This window comes from Phaethon aethereus (genome assembly GCF_964289735.1).
Source record: "Phaethon aethereus genome assembly, chromosome: 2".
NCBI lineage: Eukaryota > Metazoa > Chordata > Aves > Phaethontiformes > Phaethontidae > Phaethon > Phaethon aethereus.
This window is the reverse complement of record NC_138582.1, coordinates 41,102,340-41,119,357: the sequence shown is the minus strand read 5'-3', so window position 1 is coordinate 41,119,357 and position 17,018 is coordinate 41,102,340. Positions and strand designations below refer to the sequence as shown.

The 17,018-nt window shown below is 39.5% G+C and overlaps 1 protein-coding gene across 1 annotated transcript in view; it reads left to right on the top strand.

Moving 5' to 3' along the window:
- The window catches only part of NKAIN3 (sodium/potassium transporting ATPase interacting 3), a gene marked incomplete at its 3' end in the record, with an annotated part of 360,451 nt that overhangs the window by 235,898 nt on the left and 107,535 nt on the right, over nucleotides 1–17,018 (top strand). The gene's annotated exons all lie outside the window — the stretch shown is intronic.

Genomic DNA, 17,018 nt, shown 5'->3' with positions numbered 1-17,018 from the left:
TCGGTTTCTCATCGAGCTACTTAGTACAAACCAACACAGAAGTAAATGTGCTATTAGGCATTAGTGGATTAGTGATAAATTTTTGTTATTGTGATTAGGCATTTTCCACTTAATCTCGTAGCTGCAAAGATGTATTAATGGCGATGAGTGCAGCCTGTATTCTACAACACTAAGCTTACCCAGCAGCTCTTGTTAAAGAAATCTGACTTCCTGGGGATGGAATTTAGCTTTATGTTATAGAAATTTGAGTCATTATGTGCATTAAAATTTTAGTTCCTACAGAATGATTTCTGTAAATGTCGTCTTGGTTTCTGGAACGTTTTCTAGCGCAAGTCACCAAATCAAACACTGTGGCAGTCTAAGTCTGTGTAAAGACTTTTTGCCTTTATTTTGGGGAAGTGAGGGTTGAAGAATTGGAACTGGCATAGTTGAAAGTGTTCTGAATGTTGTTCCTCCATCCCATCCCTCCATCTCTTTTAGATCTTAGGCATGGAAGGCAGCTGTCAAATATAATATTCACTCCTGTGTTGGAGGTTAAGATTTTCTGTCAAATGATCTATACTGAGTCCCAGTTTGAACTTGTCGAGGTAGAAGTCTATGAGAATCTTTCAAAGTTTTGACAAACTTTTTCAAGACCCAACAGTACAAAGTCCTGAGCAACCCTATCTGATCTCATAGGCTGACCCTGCTGGGAGAAGGAGATTGGAATAGAGAACCCTAAAGTCCTTTCCAACCTGAAATATCCTATGATCCTGTAACTAATCTGGTTATCGTAGTTTGTCTTTCTTGCAGTCTGATTAATAAACTTTGTAAGTTTACTTTTTTGGGTCTTCATGTTGTCCTTGCCTCTTCAGTAATTTGGAGAAAGAGAACACTATTAATTACCACATTTAGGAGGATGCCTTCTGTAAATGCATTTGGTACCAGCTGGACTTCCTGGAGACTGTCCTGTGCAAATTTTTCTTTATCAGGAAAGAACAGGTCCATCTGTGGTTTTAGCTTTCTCTTGCTAGCTCCAAATGCTCCCAGGAGATAGAAAAAGAAAAAAGCTAACTGAGGCCTGCAAGATTTCTCTTACAGCAATCTGAAATTATAGGAGAATCTTCTCCCAGTGGTATAGACACATCTATGTGAAGCCTTTTCTCATTTCTTTTGATTAAGCTTCAAATCAATTTCTTGGTTTGTGGGTTGGTTTGTCTCTCAGCAATTGAATGAAATGTGTTCTTCAGTCTCTCATTAGGCCAGTTCTCACAAAATTGTAAGAGCCCAGCTGCTACACACTATCAGCTGTGACTGAGCAGGCGGAAATGATACAGGATGATGTGCAATAGTGTCTACTGCCTGAAGCCACCAGCTATTACCAAAAGCCCTTCTTGGGCCCAACTACTGCAGTGTTTCTGCTAAATAAAAGGTTGGTGTAAGTGTGGTATCAGACCTTCTTACTTCTCATAACCCGGCATGCCAATTTAGTGAGGCCACTTTCACGGCTGGCTGCCAAGAGCTGCTTGTGAGTCAGACTATGTCAGGCTGCTTGTGTCTTCCCCTCAAAATAGCATTAAGCAACTGGTCATAACCATTGAGCCTAACAGCTACAATTTGACGTTAAAAAAAAAGTTTCAGTAAGGACTTTCACCCCCCAACCATATCTTATTATTGGGTTTGTCTATGGCCATCAGGGAACCCAGTGGTGACTGAGGCAGTGCTGCCCAGCTCCTCTGAGCTGCTGGTGCTGCTGTTCTGCTTCCTTCTGGTGTCATCGTACAGTGACCTACCTGCACCTCCTTTGCCACTGGCCAGCACAAGAAAAGTTTTTATGCCTGTGCTTGTGCCATCAGTCAAATAATTACTGCTCTGCTGTGGTTTTCACCTGGCTTTATAAGCTTTGTGGTCCACAATGCGGTTCTAGGGATGGCTCTGGGTGTGGGGGAACACAACACCAAACCTACCTTTCACTTTACTTCTTGCAGGAGGTATGACTGCTCTTTCACATCTCAGCCAGTCTATAATGGACAGGGTCCTGCTGGGAAACATCTGTCTCTGCGGCAACCCCATCTTCCTACCTCACCTGCAACCCCTTTCGTTTTACTGGATAATCCATTAGTGACATCCAGGTAGATGAATAGTCTCTCCCTAGTTGCTGGCACAGCACGAGGTAGTTTCTAATACAAACATCGTAATAGTTATTGTTCACATGTTTCTCATTTTCTGATTTACTGATTGGAAGCAGAGTGGTAGAAACGCTGAGCGCTCACAGGTTAGTTCAAGACCTGTCATGCACAAAATGTATATTTTTGCTGGTATTTTCAAAAACAGGTCTTAATCTTTCGGAGCTGCTCTTGCTTCTGTAAAATGGAGATAGTAAGAACTCTTCATCTCCCAAGGAAACTGTGGATGCAAATTTGCCGTGTGACACCCCAAGCAACATCCAGTACAAGTAAGTAGATTGTTTGCAGTAAAGATTTAGGATTGTACACTAAACAACAGATAGGAAAGGAAAGAGTGAATAATTAAGCAAATATTTATTATAAAGAACATAAATTCTTAAGGGGAAAAGCAGCATGTGTTCGCAGAACTGAAGACTGTATCAAATCACAAATGCACAAAGGGGCCAAGTAAAGACTGCATAAGCAATTTTAATTCTTGCACTTAATAACTTGCAAAATTCACACACTTTCTTTGGACTTCCATGGAGGAGTTTTCTAAAATGAGTAACTGTGTACATTAAGTTGCTCATATGTGAAAATCAGTAAGAACTTGTGTCTTTAAAAATAGCACTAGTAAATAATACACTTTGAAATTTTGGGGCTTATGAAGCATTAATGAGATTTGTAGGAGCAACTGTTATTTTAAAAAATCACAGCAATTTATTGTTGCTAATTACTCTCTTGGCACCACACATATTTAAGATTAATTGGAATGTCTGTACTCAGTAATGAGGTCCCATGTAGTTTACACTGACTGACAACATCTTCCTTTATCTGGAAAATTACCACACTGGAAAATTTGCGAACAGGGCAGTAGCTCTTGGCAATGAAATTTTGAAAGTTTTACTTGATACAGTAGCTACTGAGTTAGAATAAAAGGATCAAACTGTTCCAGCAGTTAATAATAACAATAAAAAAATCCACAGGAATTCTGTCATGAAGGTATAACTTACACAAAAATGGATGTTTGACTCCTACCTGGTCAGACGTCACATTCAGACATAGACCTGATTTCTCATTATGATACAACATCATGAATTAAAACTGCAGCATTTCTCAAAGATTTATTTTTATCACGATTTTGCTACTTTAAATTTAGTCATCTAAGGATGGATGCTGGAAGAGCAATCCTTTCATCTCCACCCTGAAAAGCTGTGAATAAACATAGTAGGTGTTGATGACAGAGGATTATGTTGTAGTGTGCTACAAGAATTTTTCTGTAATGTTTTGTTTGTGTATACATGTATGTGCATGTTTGTGCATTTAAATACTTTTTTGGCAGCTGGTCTATTTCTGTAGTTCCCTTAAAAACAGGAACTTTGTGTCATTGTTTCTGGGATGCATTTATCAGGTGGGGCTGATAAAGAATCACATATTACATACAACTTTGTCAAAGAGTAGGAAATGACTGCTGATGATAGAAATCATCACTATTTGAACTTGAAGACCTGGTCTTCCCAGCCACAGGCACATTTCTGGTGCTGGAGGCCAAAAAAATCCAACCACCCCAAAAAACACCCACCCAAAACCCATAACCTTGGTCACTCCCCCATCACAAAATTGAAGCTACATCTAGTAACCCTGTTGAAAAAACAGGTTTTTTCTGTAAGCTCCTGATCTTCGTATAGAATTCCTCAGATAATGAGGAGGTCTTTTAGCAGAAGCTATAGGGGTGCAAATTTTCAGGTAGGTAGGCAGTCAGTGTAGAAAATTTGAATTAGAATTGTCCAATCAATCAGAATTGTCTTAAACATTTCTTAGATGAGCCTTTGAATAAAAAGAATAAAGTTGTAACATTAATGACCAACAGAAAAAGTGGTCTGTTATATGCATCTCTCTATTTTTTCAGTGTTAATTTTATAGCGTTTCATAGGCTCACCTCTGCTCACCCGGTGAATAGATGAACTGTTTGTATGGAAGTTAAAGCAAAATTAGCAGATCTACTATGAGTTGTACTTGCTTAGAGCACTAGGTATCTGGGTATTATTGTTGACGCTTGAATTCATTTGGAATTGCATTTTAAATGGGAAAAGCATGGATATTTACACTGGTGTTTAATGAGATGGAATTAGTCTCAGAGCACAATTCTATTCTATTGATTTTTTTTTTTTTTTAAGGAATGGGGACGAGACGAGGTCTTGACTGTTCTGGTGATTAGTTACACATCTTCAAAGCATTTCAAAACTAAATCGTACATAAGGCAATGGGTGTTGGTACGCATTAATTCTGAGTGATTCTGCCCGAAAGAGATAACAGCATGCATGCTACTTTTCAGCTGACCAGTATCCCAGTGTGAGTGTGGGCTGTGGCTGAAGTCGTGGTTCTCATTTCTGGGGCACCTCTGGGGAAATTTGCACTTCAGGGGCTGATAGAAGAAGCAGTCATTGATTTCCCCAAAGCCTGCCTTTGCCCAGAGGGTGCAAAAAAAGAGCAAAACTCCTTACACGCTTGTTTATAGCCTTGCGCATCTGGGCAAAGGCCAGGGAAAGTCTCTGTCTTGATTAACAACACTGTTTGTTATACGCCAAATGTTTCTTTTCTCCTTGGTAGCAGCACTCTGACCTTGTTAAAGTGGCTCAGAAAGAGTGAAACCAGAGGGGCTGTGTGACTTTGTGTGCAGTGGCTCAGCGTGGTCCAGTGCTTTTCCTCGCTGGCAGCTCCTGCTGCAAGCAAGCAGAGGAACCAGGGAGAGGCACGGCATCCAACTAGGGCAGTCTTGTCAACCATTTTGTTGCTGTGTAATCTTAAAAGCTGGGTGTAGCCACCAGAGCTGTAGAAGACGGGGTCCTATCTACATCCATGCTTCAATCTTGCACCTAGGTTTCTAAAGCATTTTTTTTTTTAAATTACAGGGGCACAAATGGAGGTAATAAGTAGGTGAAAATGCTACAATCCCTCTGCATTTCTACTTATCAACTAAGTCAAAGCTGGCACCGTGTCCTATCTTAGCTATGCATATTTCCTGCAGGTTTTTGTGGTGGCTGTCAAATGCTCCTCACGGTTAGTGCAGAACCTGAGAAGTGTTGTTGCAAATGAGCTATTAAAACTCAGAGATCAGAACAGAAATGAGAAACTCCAAAACTTATCAGCAGAAGGACATTTTGAAAGAAAAATAGATTTGAAATGAGTGACCAGGTTTATGTTTTGTTATGTTTTTTAAAGAAAAACTAACCCAGAACAACTGGGTATGAGTCTTGCAGATTTGTCAGCTGTCCTGGCCCAAAGAGATGCTATTCCCAGGAAGCTGGGCACATCCTGGGAAATATAGAGGAGTCATAGCAATCCCCTGATAATAGGCAACACAAAGGCCTATAATCTTGGCTCCTGATGGGACCCTCAGGACTCCAGTGCTTCCAGGCTCCTGGGAGTCTGGTTTACCTATCATCTCAGAGGCATTTTAAAGCCACTCTAAAATTTGAAACGTTTAGATTTGTTAGTCCAGGGGTCTTTCAACACTCTGTAGTGGTGCTGCCCAGTAGGCAGAAATTTGAGAGAGACCTCACGCAACACAGTGACTTGTGATACAGAAAGTCAGAAAACACAAAGTTATTATCAGAAACCTCTGCGTATTACCCAAACCAGTACACTTCTGTAGGTAACAGCTTTTGTCTGAATCGTTTTGTCAGATAATTCCTGAGTAGTTCCACAGTGTGGTTGTGCAATGTGAAACCACTGTCATTCTGTATTGTGAAAGACCCAAGGGTTTTTAAAGACCAATTATTTATTTAGATTTTTTTTTTTGCATGTCTTTTGAAGGAGTTGAGTCCAGCACTATCTCAGAATTATTGGTAAGGTTGAGTACTGTTAACCCAGACAATGAAAAGTAATGCATCAAGGCTAGAAAAATAATGAGATTTCAAAATAAAAAATTATTATTATTAATCTGCCTTCAGATGTTTCAGATCTCTCGTGTATTTTCATAATGTCCTCTATAATAACAAGGCTAAACCCCTGCATTTTGAAGAAGGTACAGTTCTTAAATAAACATTATTCTGCTGCAACAGTAGTATAGCATATTAATATAATATATATAAAATATATGATATCTATGGCATATACCATATATATCATATATCATATATCTTAACAATATAATAAATGTTGTGACTACTGATAAAGTCATGGTAAAGGGTTACACAGGGGGTTAAAATAAGCTGACCTATTGAAAGGAAAATAGAGAGGATATTCAAGAAGAGGATACGTTATGACTGCTGAATCACAAGGTGCGTGGGAAGTGAGTTGGGCGATGACTCAGGTTGCTCTGGCAGTAGAGTTCTATCCACATGAAGCACTGACAGAAACAGATATCAAGGAAAGTACATAGATCAGTCATCACACACTTTAGCTCTCAAAGGCTCCAAAGATCTCTAATGCAGCACTGAAATTAAAGGTTTACAAACATTCCTGTTGTCCCCGATGTCTGGATGAAGCCATCCAGGTCCAGAAACCTTCACTGTAAGTGCCAGAGGCTATTAGGAGAGCTGCCTGCCAAGCTGTTCCAGTACAGAAGGGGTTCCCAGATGAACAGGTGAGCAATGCCAACAGGTCTATGGAAGCTGCAATAAGGGATGTTTCTGGTTTGTAGTAATGAAATGAAGGGATCATTAACTTAGGTGTGCATGCTTCTAGTGAGAGACATTAGGAGGACATTGGCAAGCTGCACTTCTTAATCCTTAAATTTCAGAATTGCTTGTCAATGCCTTGGTTTGAGTATTAGCTCAGTGAAATGTCCAGTTTTTAACTCAGATGAAAATCAAAGCAAAAGTAGCAAAATCTCTAAGGAGAGTTAATAATGTAGCACACCTTTTGTCCTTCATCCTCTGACATATATAAATATTACTTCCTAGTGACTTTCTAGTAATAAGGTTTGAAAAAAAGTGCTTTTCTCACACTAGAAATGTCTGATTTTCACATCCAAACCTGTGCCAACCGTTCATGGTTTATTAATCCTCAATTCTTATTGCTTCTTTCCCAGTCTTCAATCTCTTGATTAGAAATTTGTCTACTTTTATTGCAGATGAATTTGTACGTTGTGGTTTTGGGCATTCAGTATTACCAAAGCTAGAGAATTGAGGTTTTGCAAGGTAGGGAAACATATGACTGGTTTAGGCTCTTGAATGTGCATGATCTTAATCTCTTCTTAGCTTCTTTAAGAGTTTTCATCTGAAAATTTTCCCTCTTTAGGTTTGACAGCTTCATTAGTACCTGTCACCCAAACAAATCAAGCTGAGCCAGTTCACTCCAAAATACTGAGATTGTCTTTTTATTTTTCTGAAATATTCCTTCTCTTTCCTGGTTATATTAGTCTTTCCTACAATTAACACCTCTTTTTATGCATGGTGATTTTGAAAGCTGAAAAGTACTGTTATTTAAAGAAGATGCAGATTTGGGCATTTTATGTAAAATGATGATGCTTCACCCATTGTTGTCTCCTCAGGGGTTCCCAGTGTATGGAAGATAATTTAAACTATGTGGAACTCGATAGCTGAAGGCATTAGAAAACAAAGTAATGTTACTCTTTTAGGCATTTCTTTTGAGAACTCCATAAAAGCAAGGAAATGTATGAAAGATGTGTTCATTACCATTATGATCTTAAAGGGAAAAAAATTACTGGTTTTATAGTCCATAAGGGTAGATAAAACGATGTTTGTGTACTCTGTAGTAATATGCAGTTGTTCAGATGCTTGTTTTCTCTGTTACTTTACATACCTTTAGCCTTGCAGGCGTATTCTCTGGTAAATCCAAATAGGAATGAGAATAACAGCAATCTGCTGTAAATAGGCTACTCCTGTAACTGTATCTCTTTTTGACCAGCAGCAGATCCCACCGCTGCTCACTACCAAGCTGCAGTTATGTGAAACAGTGGATGCCTTAATAAAGTGGGGGCTTCTTAGTCCAAGAAGTGGATACTTTATTGTTGCTCCATGAGCATCTTGTGGAAATCAAGAGGATTCTTCTTGCTCTATTTTGACTTAAAACTAAAAAAGAAAACAAGCATCCCCAAATGACCATTTGCTTCTTAAAGCAATCATCCAAGAAAAGACTCATTGCCTGCTTTGTCTCTTCCAACCTTTGAAATAAAATAGCCTGGCAGCAATTCTGCCTTGTTATGCTTCTAAAACAGATTTCATGCCATCCGCCGGTCTTGTGCTTATATTAATACCACCTTATTCTTTACATATTGTCTGACTACTTTGTTTTTTAGTGGTACTGATAGCTGTGAAATGCATCACTTCATCTGATGTAGGTTGGGCGCTCTCCTGGCGAGGCAGCCGGTTGCATAAATGAAAGCTGCAGCTTGTGCATATCCGTTGCTGTGTTCAGTCACCCCCTCCTTCATAATTCAGTTGGGGATGTGGATTCCACCGTTATGCTTTTCTTTTCTCAATTTGTTATGGCATTTGCACCTTCATTCTCTGGAACCAAATAAGGGGCCTGTGAGGTGAGAGATTGCTAGTGCTTTGGGGATCTCTTGTTTCAGGAAACATTTATCTTTTCTTTTTTCTGTTTTTTGGGGTTTTTTTTTTTTTGTTGGTTTGGTTTGTTTTATTTTTTTCTGTTTTTTTGTTTTTGTTTGATCCAACTTGCAAAATAAGCTGGAAAGGTTTTTGTAAAAATGATTTGAAGATGTTCTGTTTTTTTGCTATGAGGATGAACAGCAGTCTTTGTGAACTGAAATAACAGTGTACAAGCATCTATATTTAAGTTCCAGGACTAAGAGGGAATTCCATCCCTTGGGCCCTGTCAAACAATAAGGCAAGTGTATTTGGGTAACTTTTCTTCTCTAAACTAGCAAATGCGGACCACTTTTGGACACAGGATACTGGGATTGGCCAGTAACTAACCAGACTTTGTAAATCAGATCTTTTTTATCTAACAATGTCGAAGGTGGCAATGGCTCAGAGAAGTGATCCATCTGCCAGAGTTTAATAAATTACTCTACATCCTCTCAACTTCAGTAATGGACCCCAGAGCTTTTCTCATCTCACCAGTTGTATCAGTTCAAGTCAAATTCATTCCTAGTTTCCATGGAAAACTAAAAAGGAAAAGCAGCTGGTCTCCTTATAATGACAAGACTCAAAATCCTTGTAGGAGGGCTGCCAGATTTGCTTGTGGTTGTCATCAGTCTTGGTTTCTATATTGGTGAAAGTTACCAAAGAGTGTACCACACACTTTCAGCAGATGCTCACAGCTGGATTACACTTGTATCGTAATTTATTCTTTCGAGCTGGAGTATTGACATGTCCATTATTCTGTTTTTATACATTAATGTGAATTTCTTCAAGAAAATCTGTTTTTAATAATTCTGTTTGCTGAAGAGTTCATTCAGTGAACATTAGTGTGCATTTGAAGAAACAAAAAAAATTCAATGCAAAACACAAATTCCTACGCTGTTTTCACTCTCCCCTTAAAGAGGTTTTATAGTGAGTTTTATGTGAATCACTAGCATGTCTGTGTAAATGTCCACTGTATACATCTATTTTGAGACTCTAATGAGAAATTAAGAAGAAAAGAGGAAAAAAAAATCCAGTTATTTAAGGTCCTGGGTCATCACAGCTGAAACTCATTGCCTAGTACCTGATTGACTTTGCTGTATTAATGGCAATATAAACATCAAGTTTGATATGCTGTGAGCTAGAAAATAAGTGTAAGAGCAGACATTTCATTATTTCTCACAATATAGACCATCTTTCAGCCAAACACTTAAATACATCCTGACTTCTGAGTTGCTCACTGTGAAATCCAGCATATTCTTAAATGCCTTGATGAATGAGAACCTCAGCAATGAAATGTGCTGAATACATGGCAAGCAAATAAGATGACAATGCATTTTGCCTGAGGAGCATACATGCTAGAGTAGTGGTCACTAACTTTTGCTGGCCAATAACCAGTAATACCAGTAATGTATTGCAGCAAGCATCTTCTGTTGTTCTCCCTGTGGGACTCACTTTTCTTTGTTTTAATCTCCTTGCTCATGAAGTACACCACAGGGTTTCCTGGGTAACATGCTTGTTCAGTCCTTAAGCTGAGGACCTACCACCAAATGCCATATGTGTACTGTGAAGATTATACTTGCCACTGGTGCCATGAGTAAATATTTCCACTCTGGATCAGGGCAAATGGTGTTCACTTACAATCGTTTCTTTGAGGATGCTGTTAGGCCTTTTCCCTGCTACTTGTGCCGGTGTCTTCTGAGTTTTGCCAGTTGAGCCATGCCTCTTGCTGAGACATGTTTTTGGCAGCAGTGATTTTCTTTTTCAAGATGAGCTCTTATTCCTCCTGGAATTTACAGTTTTATATATGAGAGTACAGACAGTAGAGCCTCGAGGTCATTGAATTTTATCAAGTATATTTTTCACTCCTTCTGCTCTGATGGAAGTGGCAATTATCACATGCTATTGTTCCACAGTAAGAGGCCTCAGAGTCATGAAGTACAGCTGAGCACAGCCGGTTTACATTAAAACTAGGTTTGAGCAATTAAAAATTACCCAATCTTTCCTCCCTCGTTGAAAACACACGGTAGGAGTGCTGCTGAAGTGTATTAAACCAATGTATTAAAGTAACTCTAAGTATCTCCATTCTAGAATAGCTTTACTGTTCACAGACACCAAGTGATTTTTATGTAAATGACCTGTTAAAACACGAGCAATTCATCACCATAGAGATGGGTGCACTAACTACAGTTCCTAACAAGACCAGTTATAATTTTTTTCACTTATTTTAAAGCCCAAAAACACGGTATAAAACCTATGGGGTTTGTTTGTGGCTAATTTATGGTGTTGTCTAAGAAACACCTAAGATTTTAGGAATCTTTTGTATCTGGACTACGTAATTGTAGCATTAAAATGTAGTGGTTAAAGTAAAAGTAGTGGTAAGTGGTAGGAATTCATGTGTAAATTAGAGTTTTCTACAGGAGCAAGTCCATACTTATTCATTCTACAGGATTTTATTCCTTCCTACAGGAAGTCCATAAATGATGTAACAAACAAGAAAATAATGGTAACTGATAAATACCTTTAAAGACAGAAAGGAGACAATGAGTTTAATTCTGTGTTCGCATTCTCAACCCTGGCTTTGTCCTTCAAATATACACTATAGACCTCTGTGCAAAACATTTTCATGTAACAGCCACTGAAGTATTTACTTCTCCAGCAAATGCTCCTGTTTTTTGCATGTCATTATCATAGGATCTGGGTTATATGCATAATAGCACAGTACTTTGCTTCCTGTATACATACTTGTATGTATATATTGATAGAGATCCATGTGCATCTATCTATATATAAAAACTTATATACATTTAATGGTATAGAGGTATATAAGAATACATCATGAAATCTTGTTAGTGGTAACAGCAGTGATATAAACAAATGTTTAATATTACTTATCCAAGTAACTTTTTTTTTCAGAGTTCCTCCAGTTATTCTTAATTTAAATCTACTCCAGAACTGAGGATCAAAGAATCTAAATCAGCTGAAAAATATCAAAGGCAGATATTCAGTAGAAAATGAAACTGCAGCATAACAACTGTGCCTGAATGGAGAGCAATGACATTTCTCCTCAATTAATCTATCCTAGTGCCCAGGCAAATAGCACATCGAGCAAATCTTGTAAGTGCATAAACAAGCAGTGACATTGATAGAAAAACAACTTGCTGCAGGAAAAACATCATAAAAACAAATGTTTTAAGAACAATAACAAACAAAACACATCAGAGTAATAAATGTTGATGAAAACAGAAATAAAATTATAAATGCATCATTCTCATAATTCATTTCTCAGAATACATCAGTTTAAGCAGCTTCTCCTGCACTTGGGTCACAACAACCCCATGCAACGCTACAGGCTTGGGGAGGAGTGGCTGGAGAGCAGCCCAGTGGAAAGGGACCTGGGGGTGCTGGTTGACAGCCGGCTGAATATGAGCCGGCAGTGTGCCCAGGTGGCCAAGAAGGCCAACAGCGTCCTGGCCTGTATCAGGAATAGTGTGGCCAGCAGGAGTAGGGAAGTGATTGTGCCCCTGTACTCGGCACTGGTGAGGCCGCACCTTGAATCCTGTGTTCAGTTTTGGGCCCGTCACTACAAGAAGGATGTTGAGGTGCTGGAGCGTGTCCAGAGAAGGGCAGTGAAGCTGGTGAGGGGTCTGGAGCACAAGTCGTATGAGGAGCGGCTGAGGGAACTGGGGTTGTTCAGTCTGGAGAAGAGGAGGCTGAGGGGAGACCTTATCGCTCTCTACAACTACCTGAAAGGGGGTTGTGGCGACGAGGGTGTTGGTCTCTTCTTGCAAATAACTAGTGATAGGATAAGAGGAAATGGCCTCAAGTTGCGCCAGGGGAGGTTTAGATTGGATATTAGGAAAAATTTCTCTACGGAGAGAGTGGTCAAGCATTGGAACAGGCTGCCCAGGGAGGTGGTGGAGTCACCATCACTGGAAGCGTTCAGAAATTCTGAATTTTATTTTCCTGTTTTAACAGAAAATATCTTTGGGGTTTTTTATTGGAAAATCTTTGGCTTTCAATATCCTGACTGGTCCCTGACATCCTCTATTCTCTTATGGTGATGGCAGTACTTTGAGCAAATCCATTGCCTAGTAAATGCATTAACCCAAACTCCTGTAGGACACTGGGAGAACCGGTGTAGGTGCTGTACTGAGAGACTCACCAGAATAGATACTGGAAGACTTAGAATGCTTTGGGAGAGAGCACTTCCAGATGTGGTCACCACATGGGCCCAGTACACCGTTTATCTGAGGGTTGCTCTTCCAGCTGAGGCTCTGTCCTTGCTCCAGCAAAGTGCTACTGCATCTGGATACTGTGGAGAAACTAAAGAACTTGCACACACACCTGACAGTCCCAACGCAGACTTCAGCAAGATGGGGGAGATGCAGGCAGTGACCACAGCAAGAGTCTATGAAAGGGAAAAATGTGCCTTCTCTGTATTTTTTCATGAGTTCTCACTTGCTTCATTTTTTTTTTTTTAAATTGAGTGATTGGTATCCTGCCTCCTCTCTCCTCTTCTCCAAGTACCAGATAATCTTGATGAAGAAAACAAGTAATCCTTTTGGATAGTCACCAATATTTGTAATCACTTGGTGCCAGAATTTTAACAAGTGGCAGGTCTGCAGAATATAGAGATTTAAATATTGGATGTTGAATGTGTGTCCACAGCATGTTGGTGATTATTTCTGTGTGTATGTGTGTTTGTTTATTCATCACTTATGGAAGAGTGTTTGAAAATAAAGATTTCTCTGGCTCAGCTACACAGATGGAATTGGGTGTAGAAGACTTTTCTTTTAAATTAACAATCTTTGCTCTCCATAGAAAGAAAAGGCCTCTATAGCCTGATCTTAGTCTCTTCTTATTGTCTTAATTGAGCCTTTGAACTGCAGTCAGTAAAAGCTCACAGCAAATACAGTATCCAATCAGTTGTATATTTTTAAATTAATCTACATTTGAATACCTTCCTTGATTTCCCACCAGCACCTGCAAAAGAAAAAAAGGGGGGGGGGGGGGGGGAAGAAATATGTTTGAAAAGAAAGGGAATACATTTGCAAGTTTAATTTCCCTAGGGAGAAGCGAGCTTTTCAGAGCAACTTTGATATGTTTCTTTCTTCTTTGTATAACCTGTAGTTTAATTTTTGTTCACATTTTTGCATTCACATTTGCATGATAAAAGAAGTTCCACTTGTCTTTTAAGGATTGTTCCAGAAAGTCAAAATTATTTGTAGGAGAAAACTAGTAATAAAATGAAAAATTAAAAATTATCTCCCTTTTCAGTAATTTGTACATACAATCCTCTATGATTTCCAATGCTTTTACTGATATGAGCAGACAGCTATGTTTTTCAGAAGGTTGTATGAAATATTCTTGCATTGCTATTTTCATGGTGATTCTGTAAATTGAGTCTGGAGTTTTAGTGGAATGAATCATCCCAGAGATGGAATTTTTGATCTTCAATGTTGAAGATATTTTCAACAAATTTTCTCTAGCCCAAGCAGATGTTTTGGCTGCTCAGCATCCCTTCTAAAAGCTTCTTTCATGCTCTCCATCCTGCAGCTGAGGTGACTGTGAAGCTGGGAGTGAAAAAACATAGAAAATCTTTTGAGCAGAGCAGAAAATTTCTCTGATCTGTTTTTGTTAGAGCTGGAGGCCTGTGGTTTATTTCCTGCTCAGGCATGTTTTACACAGGGATTTCCTAATTTGCTCTTGACCACTGAGAAAGCAGAAGCAGCACTACCTGGTAACATACATACATATATACGTCTATACATATATGAGATGAGATGAGATGAGATGAGATGTCTGCTTATCACACAGATCTGTGTGTTGCTTTCCTGTGCTATATCTGTGTCCTGGTTTCAGCCAGGATAGAGCTGGTTTTCTTCACAGAAGCCAGTGTGACACTGTGTTTTGGATTTGGGATGAGAAACTGTTGATAATGTGCTGATGTTTTGGGTTGTTGCTGAGCAGTCAAGGACAGTCCAGCTTCTTGTGCTGGCCTGCCAGCGAGCAGGCTGGGGGTGCACGGGGAGCTGGGAGGGGACACAGCCGGGACAGCTGACCCAGACTGGCCAAAGAGATATTCCCTACCATCCGACGTCATGCCCAGTACATAAACTGGAGTTGGCTGGGGGGCGGAAATCGCTGCTCGGGGACGGGCTGTCGATCGCCAGGTGGTGAGCAATTGCTGTATTGGGCATCACTTGTTCTTGTACATTCCTTTGTTGGTGTTATCATTGTTGTTTCCTTCTCTCTTTCTGTCCTATTAAACCGTGTTTATCTCAACCCACGAGGTTTTTCTTCCTAATTCTCTCCCCTGTCCCACTGTGGGAGGGGGAGTGAGCGAGCGGCTGCGTGGTGCTTAGTTGCCGGCTGGGGCTAAACCACGACAATCTGTCACGTAGAGATATATGGAGCTTAGTCAGGGGACCTCTGCTTTAACATGTTCTTGTCTTTTCATGTGATGGCTGCCCCTCCTGCTGGGTTCCTCGGCTTCATGAAGTGTAGCAGGAGGATTGTCAGGCACTATAGCAAGCTGCAGAGCAAAAACCAGTTTATATTATACCTCAGGAAGCAGGAGCACAAAGAACTTCTAACTGTTCAGAGCTAGAAGTCCAACATGTGCTAACTAAAGTTTCTCTCCACATTGTACATTCCAGGGCATTACCTCCTAACTTCAAAGCATAGTTGCAGACTTCAGGTGCGGAGATATATATGTACATATACACATCTTCTGCTACCGAATATCACCTGCACACCTTTGCCATGTTTGGATTAGCTCCAGCTTGCAAGTCACGTTTTGAAGGAGATGGCATATATATGGCTCTTTGCAAGCCCAGATTCATCCAAGCTGCAGGTGTTGCGTGTCCTTTGCCTTCCAGCATGAAGTATTATCCAGCATTAATTCAGCATTACTCAGCTCCATACTGGGTCCAAGCTGCCAACTTCATCTTAATTATCAGCTAAAATGTTATAATTCTGTAAATCTATATCATATGCTGATCAGCATCCTTACCTACAGTAATATGAATTTTATAAAAGCATAATTCTCTGTGTGTTATATGTTGATGATGCAAGTATTTTGAGTCCTATTCATTTAGATTCTCATGTGGTATAAAAAACACATAGTACCTGAGCAGCTCATGGTATTTCATAAGTAATGAATGGAGAAACCCTTTGCTCTTTCTTTTTCCAGTCTGGCTGAAAGAGGAATAACTTGGATAATATAGACATTTTGCTTGCTTATAGCTTTTAGTGAGTAGAGACAGGATAGGTGAGAGATTGAGAGTGGGAGAGGAGAATATATTTAGGGAAAACTGTGAGAGTTGAAGTACTGCAAATGTTCTTTTTTGGGGAGCCATCTGATTTCCTGCTTGGTTGAACTCATGTTCAGGTTTCGGTCTTTCACTTTAGAGAGTTTTCTTTTTTCTCTTGAGTTTAAACCTTTAAGTTGTTTCTCAGTTTAACAATTTTGAAATGTACCTCACATCTAGCTACGCAGGGCTTCAAATATCATGAAAGAGATCTTGACTGGGGCAAAAAGTAAAGGGGAGGTAGCTGCAAAGTAACCTGAGATATCCAGTGGAGAAACTAATGTGTTTACTGTCTGATGGTAGTTCTGTAATTTTTTTTTTTTTTTTGGCAATCAAACCTAACTGTCACATGTGCAAGGATTTTTGTTTCTGTTCTCTATCTACAATTACAATTGTAAAGAATTACAATTCTCTACAGTAACAGTTGTGGTTGTATCACATGAAACCTTCTCCCTAAGTTCAACTTTTGGACATTCAAGAGTACTGTCTGCTTGAGATTCAAAAGCAGCTCCCAGGTAACCTGGTGTAGGTGGAGAGCCCGTCCCTAGTTGGGGATGCTGTAAAGGAATCACATTCTTCAAAGAACATTTTTGTCTCTGGAAATACCTCGCTTCAGCATTTTGCTGAAAAGTAACACTTCAGGAGCTTTCTTTGGTCATTAAGAAAACTAAGAAAAAGGTGGGTTTTTTTTATATAGAGCAATCCTTTTTTGTTTTAATTTGTTTTTAATTTTAGAAACAAGCCTCTGTTATCTCATGCTATTTAGATAACTGTCTGCAATAGCAAAAGAGCCTTTTGGCTCCTGCAGAAAACTATTTGATGTAGACAAAATATTGCCTGTAGGGACTCAATTTGAGTGTATGAGCCATTTAAAGGTTGTTTCTGAACAGCTTTACAGCCTCTTCAAGAGAGGACAAGCATACTTGGTGTTTGTCAGTAGCTAACGTCAAAAAGAGCTGCTGGAGACGGGCATGGATAGACACCTTACTGGTCTGTAACACCAG